Source organism: Mytilus galloprovincialis, chromosome 4 (genome assembly GCF_965363235.1).
Source record: "Mytilus galloprovincialis chromosome 4, xbMytGall1.hap1.1, whole genome shotgun sequence".
Taxonomy (NCBI): Eukaryota; Metazoa; Mollusca; class Bivalvia; order Mytilida; family Mytilidae; genus Mytilus; species Mytilus galloprovincialis.
The window spans coordinates 66,864,550-66,871,751 of NC_134841.1; the positions used below are offsets into that span (position 1 = coordinate 66,864,550).

The window sequence follows — 7,202 nt, forward strand, 5'->3', positions numbered from 1 at the left end:
TTACAACATTTTAACAGGCCCAAAAAAATATATAAATTTCTATTCTTAAGTAAATACATGTAAGATAAATAACTAATAACTTGTGCTTATGGTAACATACATCTATTCACCATACTAACAAGAACACAAAGAACGTAAATAGCCAGACATTTCCGAACGACGTAATTGGTGATCAAAACTCAAATCTAATGTTAACTATAACTATAACTATAAAAGATGCCCACCCCTAAACCAGTAAACAATCAAATTAAAAATTACTGATTTAAATGTAAATGGTTTAAAATATGTTACAACTGAGGGTTACCAAAGAAATATCTGCTGTACAGCCACTTTTGCTGGTAGTTTAAAAGTTTACATAATTCTAAGCAAGGAAAATGATCGTACAATTTTTCTTGACTATTATGTAAGGGATTGATTTTATATTATATTTTCAGTTCGATGGTACCGAGTTGTAGCATTTGAGCAATTTTAGCATCTGCCGTTCAGGCATCAAGTTAGCTGATAGTTATAAATTTTATATGACTTGTTTCTTTCTTTTTTTTATTTCCTCACCTTAAATACGGAATGTTCCCTTCTGTGACACACTACTTTAACTGATACATGATGTATTTGTGAATCTTTCCCCAACTCTACAATTGTGGTTATCATGTTTTTAGCGATAACATCGTCTGGAAATGCCCAAAACCCATGACCAAGTGGTGGTATTACCACACTCTTTATCTTTTCATTTGAATTCCTAATATAATCGAAGAATATTTTTATGATCTTTTGTAATTCCTGAAATAGGCATAAAGTATAACAAATACAAATACGTATATACGGTCAATATCCGACTTATTGGTTTTAGTTGACAAATTAGTATCAGACTCTGCATGCCTCTTTTTCTTGGTTTAGAGCAATATGTACATAAATAATACACCAATCAAGTTTCATAAGTGTTGACAAATTGGTAAATTTGCCAGTTTTTAGAAAAAAAAATCACGTTTAGAATGTTTTAACTTAAACGTTTATGATTTAAGTGACTGTTGTCAGAATATTTTCTTTTGATATCAGGCAATATTTTACAGCGAATATTAATATACACAAAACGTTCACAGTAAATATCCACAGATGAAGCGTTCACTGTAAAAGGTAAATCTACGGAAACGTCGTCATGCGACGTTCTCAAAAAGTCATTTTTTAAAATTGAGCAAATAAAATATTTTACAAGCATCAGTTTCTTATGAAAGGGATAGTAAGCATGGAATAATGTCAGATTGTTCTAAATATTTAGAGAAATTGAACAAAACATATGTTTTTCAATTTTTGAGAATGTAAATTTAAGTATGGATGCAATTTGGGTACTCCTCATCATGGAGTCCAGAATCGTTCGTTGGGTTGTTCAGACTAAATTTTCTATGATTCAATATGAATTCAAAATTAAATTGGTGTAACTATAAAGTTAACAAGGATATATCTACAAAATAAACACAGAATGCAACCTTTTTTCTGGATCATAAAAAAACGTAGGTTAAAAAATGTCAAAATAGGTGCAATTTGGTTACCGTCACGTTATACAAATACAACAATTTGCAATCTTCGTCAGTTTTAATTGGCAAATAACGAATTTTCCCTACCTGCTCATTGTCATTCCATTGAGGAAGTGCCACGTAATATACCCTGGAACATTTAAATTGTCCTCCAGAAGTTATAGCTACATCACCAAATAAATAATCATCATCACATTCCTTCGGTATTTCTAAACAGCCAAATTCGGAGATCTCATTTGATTCTAGACCTTTTGCTAAGTCTACATCAGGAGTAACGATGTTTATTATAATATCAGCCTGAAATGTTTCATAATATTTTATGCAGTGACCAATGATTAGTTTACATATTACTCTAAGTTGTATATTACCACTGACTTAACTTATTATTCGAATGTGCATAACGTGGAGTTTTAGTTAGTCTAACTTTTCCAACAGTAAGATTAAAAAGTAAAATTGTATAAATGCTGAACTGCAAGGAAAGCTGAAGTTTCCTTATCAATATTATATATTAACATCTGCAAATACGTGCGAACGTATCTTTCAATAAATGAATAATAAACAATTGAAAACTTGTTCAATTTATCGTAGACACGAGTATTGTTTTCGTAAAAACTTTGATCGTAAGAACGTTTAAGAAGTAAAACCAAGTTCAGTTTTGTTGAATAAAGGTAAAAATGCTAAGAATGTGTATTTTACCCAACTATCAAAATACAATATAATCAAAATTGGATGCAAACATTTTATACACAAGATTAACTTCATTTTCTTATAATTCCTTTTGCTGATGCTGCCGGTGGCGAGTCAAAGATATATCTTTTCATAGTGTAAAATGTTAGACAGAAAGTGCAATACAACAGTACAAAAAGTAATTTAGTGGCATAAAAAACAGATGAATCAGTCTTATTTTTATTGAGTTACCTCTTGCTCGGCTAGGTTACCAGTTATGACGCTTACAGATATATTACCAATATCAATAAAGGAACCAGAGTTGTCCAGTTTAGCAGTCGATGCTGGATTTTGCATAGACCTTGTTTTTCTTACATATGCACGAAATGAAGAGAACTGATCTATGGAAAAAAAAACGTTTTGTGAATTTTAAATACAAGTAAGTAGTCCTTATCTTTACTGCATTTTGTTATACTAGCATCTGATATTCCACAGGAAATCTCCAAAACGTTTGGAACACATTTGTTTGTATGTTTTTCAAAGCAATAAATTTCTAGAGTAAAATGGAAAAAGAAAATCTATAATGGGAACAATCAAACAACACGTCGACGAAAGCAGTCAACACAATGACGAAAGAAATCGACGAATGACAAACGACAGTGCACAATGCACTACGTAGAAACTCAAAAGAAAGACCAACAGACACTTTATCTAAATAGTTATCTAAACTCAGTAACTTACAATGAAGAAGATACCTATGGAAAAGTGATAACTCCTCAGGAGAAAGAAAAACAAAAGACCCTCGCCAAAAACGAGAGTGAAAAAACGAAAGATATACAGAAATTTAAATTTAAGTCAGGAGCATGCAATTCATTAGCTGTCGTTTGTTGCTGTTACATATTTGTTATGTTTATTTTTTATACACTAATTAGGCCGTTAGTTTTCTCTTTTGAATAGTCAGATATAAAAGGCCCCAAAATAAAAAAAATGTAAAACTTTAATAAAGAAAAATTATTTTCGAAAATAAGTTTCTTTTTACAATTACGGAATTGTAAGAAGCATATTGCTTCATTGCTCAAGCATTTTTATATAGAAATAGAAAACATCTTGATTGAAATATAGTTTAAACATGAAGAAAATTAAAATTGAAAAATAAGACTGAAATCATTTTAACTGTTAAATGGAAAAACAATACCGCTTAATATCACTTCTTACTAATAACAATTTAGAACACTTTTAGCGAAGAACTTATCATGTCAATATTGCACCACACATTCACATTTAGAAATACAAATGAAAGTTTTGAAGATATGCTATAACTGATCCCAACTTTAAGATATATAGAGAAACTATGGCCCAACCCTACGATCAACAATGTTCTTTTTATCAAAAGGTGCCATGGATAATATTGAACCCCTAGACACTTTCAGTAAATAATGCTTAAAACGGATATAAATTATGGACAAATTGGACCAAAAATGACATAAAGCATAAATAATTTATAATTAATTGTCTACAGTTTTTGAATCTAAAATGTGACGTCCAAAAAAATAAGTTATTTTGGATAAGTAGTATTATCACTAATAGATATGAAATACGTAGTTTTTGCCCTTAAATATGATTTTTTTTCACCTTGTTTGTCACAAAGCTTTTCCAGAAAGCAACATCTTTATAGGTATATACTATAATTAGGAAGCAAAAAATGGATTTGGCCTTTAAAAAGACAATTGATACTCAATACAATTTTATAGTACTAATTCTTCTTTTTCTATAAATGTACAGTACTTTGTTCCCTCAGTGCATAAACACAATAAAAATATTTCAAACTAGAGCGAAACCATTCATGCTATTTACCTAATGCGTGTTGTTTTTTATCACTTTAAAATAGGTTACAAACAAAGGGCAACCACATTGTGTTACATTATTTAAATACACACAGCCAAGTGAATAAAAACATCTTACATATAGAGTTTTTTAAGTATAAATTCTTTTTAACTAGCAAAAATGCAATACCGAGAATTTTAAACTAAATGTGATTGGGTATACTTTTTAAATTTAAATAAAAGATATAAGGTTGCAAAATACTTTGCGGTAGTTGGAAAATTTATAATTTTAACAAAAATAGTTCGCACTGAATACATTCAGATGATTAGGCTGAAAAAAAATTTACAAATCACACCATGAAATAAATTTTTGGGCTAAACAATTAATAAACATCAGCATACAGAAGCATGATATACACAAGAAATGCCTTTCTAATTCGACAAGGTCTACATGAATGTTGATTACAAAATGTAATGACTTTCATGTTGATAGATTTTTGTTTGAAAAAAAAAACATACCGTTTTCAGTCCATCTGTTATCAAAAACATTATCCGATTTATCATCTATACATTCAACATGTGTTCCATTAGATGAATAATGCTCATTACTATATTGCTCATTTCGACTGATAAGATTTTGTTCGCCTTGTCTGCAGTAAACATAGCTCCACTTGTTTCATATGATATATCTTTAAGTTTTGCAAAAGTTCTTTCTAATTTTCCAATCTTATGAAGTTTTGCTTCTCTGCTTTCGACAAACAGTTCTGCCAATTGGGATTTCTTGATTCTTTCTAACTGTATGGAAGTGTTTAGTCCCCACAAATCGCAACCGTGTTCAGCAAACTGCTTCCTCCATGTATTATTAACAATTGTTTTGATTGTAGAACGTTCTTCTGGGCTAAATTGAACTTGAGCCAAAGTCTTAGCAAATATTGAGTGGCAATTCCATTTACGTAATGTTTTTGTTCGGTCGTTCTTAATGCAGGATGGAGGAGTTTTAATATTATGTTTTTGCATATCTATATACAAATGCCCTACAATTAATCAAACAAGATGAAAATGCATTGTTTGTTTGCTCGTCAACAAATATATAATATTTAAAACATTTTTTAATTGATGTACACTTTGTATTATTTCGTTTATTATAACGTTTTTATTGCATTGATCAGTAGCACAATTATTGTATTGTTTATTTCAGATATTATTCTCCATCAATGCTTTAAATAGAACAAAATTGTTACATTTATCAGCTATCAATCACAAATACTAAAGGATAAATATGATTGTGTTACCTGTTAAACTTGTAACTTCTGTCGTCTTGAGCTCCTAAATTAAACAGACAGACCATACCAGATGATGTTTGTAATGTTATTCTCAAGACTTTAAAGTTTTGCAATTGAAATATGTATTATTTTTGTATTTAATTTACTATCATTAGATACAAAAAAAGAAAAATAAGACAATGATTTCACCATTTAATGACTAGAGGCTCTAAAGAGCCTGTGTCGCTCACCTTGGTCTATGTGAATATTAAAGGAAGCAGATGGATTCATGACAAAATTGTGTTTTGCTGATGGTGATGTGTTTGTACATCTTACTTTACTGAACATTCTTGCTGCTTAAAATTATCTCTATCTATAATGAACTTGGCCCATTAGTTTCAGTGGAAAATGTTAGTAAAAATTTACAAATTTTATGAAAATTGTTAAAAATTGACTATAAAGAACAATAACTCCTAAGGGGGTCAATTGACCATTTCGGTCATGTTGACTTATTTGTAAATCTTACTTTGCTGAACATTATTGTTGTTTACAGTTTATCTCTATCAATAATAATATTCAAGATAATGACCAAAAACAGCAAAATTTCCTTAAAACTAACAATTGGGTCAGCAACCCAACAACGGGTTGTCCGATTCATCTAAAAATTTCAGGGCAGATAAATGTTGACCTGATAAACAATTTTACCCCCTGTCAGATTTGCTTTAAATGCTTTGGGTTTTGAGTTATAAGCCAAAAACTGCATTTTACCCCATGTTCTATTTTTAGCCATGGTGGCCATCTTGGTTGGATGGCCGGGTCACCGGACACATTTTTCAAACTACTAACCCAAAAGATGATTGTGGCCAAGTTTGGATTAATTTGGCCCAGTAGTTTCAGAGGAGAAGATTTTTGTAAAATATTACTAAGATTTACCAAAAATGGTTAAAAATTGACTATAAAGAACAATAACTCCTAAGAAGGTCAACTGACCATTTCAGTCATGTTGACTTATTTGTAAATCTTACTTTGCTGAACATTATTGCTGTTTATGGTTTATCTCTATCTATAATAATATTCAAGATAATAACCAAAAAGAGCAAAATTTCCTTAAAATTACTAATTCAGGGCCAGCAACCCAACAACGGGCTGTCCGATTCATCTGAAAATTTCAGGGCAGATAGATCTTGAACTGATAAACAATTTTACCCCATGTCAGATTTGCTCTAAATGCTTTGGGTTTTGAGTTATAAGCCAAAAACTGCATTTTACCCCATGTTCTATTTTTAGCCATGGCGGCCATCTTGGTTTGATGGCCGGGTCACCAGACACATTTTTCAAACTACTAACCCAAAAGATGATTGTGGCCAAGTTTGGATTAATTTGGCCCAGTAGTTTCAGAGGAGAAGATTTTTGTAAAATATTACTAAGATTTACGAAAAATGGTTAAAAATTGACTATAAAGGGCAATAACTCCTAAAGGGGTCAACTGACCATTTCAGTCATGTTGACTTATTTGTAAATCTTACTTTGCTGAACATTATTGCTGTTTACTGTTTATCTCTATCTATAATAATATTCAAGATAATAACCAAAAACAGCAAAATTTCCTTAAAATTACTAATTCAGGGGCAGCAACCCAACAACGGGTTATCCGATTCATCTGAAAATTTCAGGGCAGATAGATCTTCACCTGTTTAACAATTCTACCCCATGTCAGATTTGCTCTAAATGCTTTGGTTTTTGAGTTATTAGCCAAAAACTGCATTTTACCCCTATGTTCTATTTTTAGCCATGGCGGCCATCTTGGATGGTTGGCCGGGTCACCGGACACATTTTTTAAACTAGATACCCCAATGATGATTGTGGCCAAGTTTGGTTTAATTTGGCCCAGTAGTTTCAGAGGAGAAGATTTTTGTAAAAGT

General features: G+C 31.0%; 1 long non-coding RNA gene across 1 annotated transcript; it reads right to left on the reverse strand.

Moving 5' to 3' along the window:
* Positions 1–2,457: 2,457 nt before the first annotated feature.
* Positions 2,458–5,344, reverse strand: LOC143072757 (uncharacterized). The gene is made up of 3 exons (XR_012977294.1): positions 5,311–5,344; positions 4,538–5,052; positions 2,458–2,596 (listed from the first exon to the last, which is right to left on the reverse strand). It is a non-coding gene; the product is annotated as an uncharacterized LOC143072757 (long non-coding RNA).
* Positions 5,345–7,202: the final 1,858 nt, after the last annotated feature.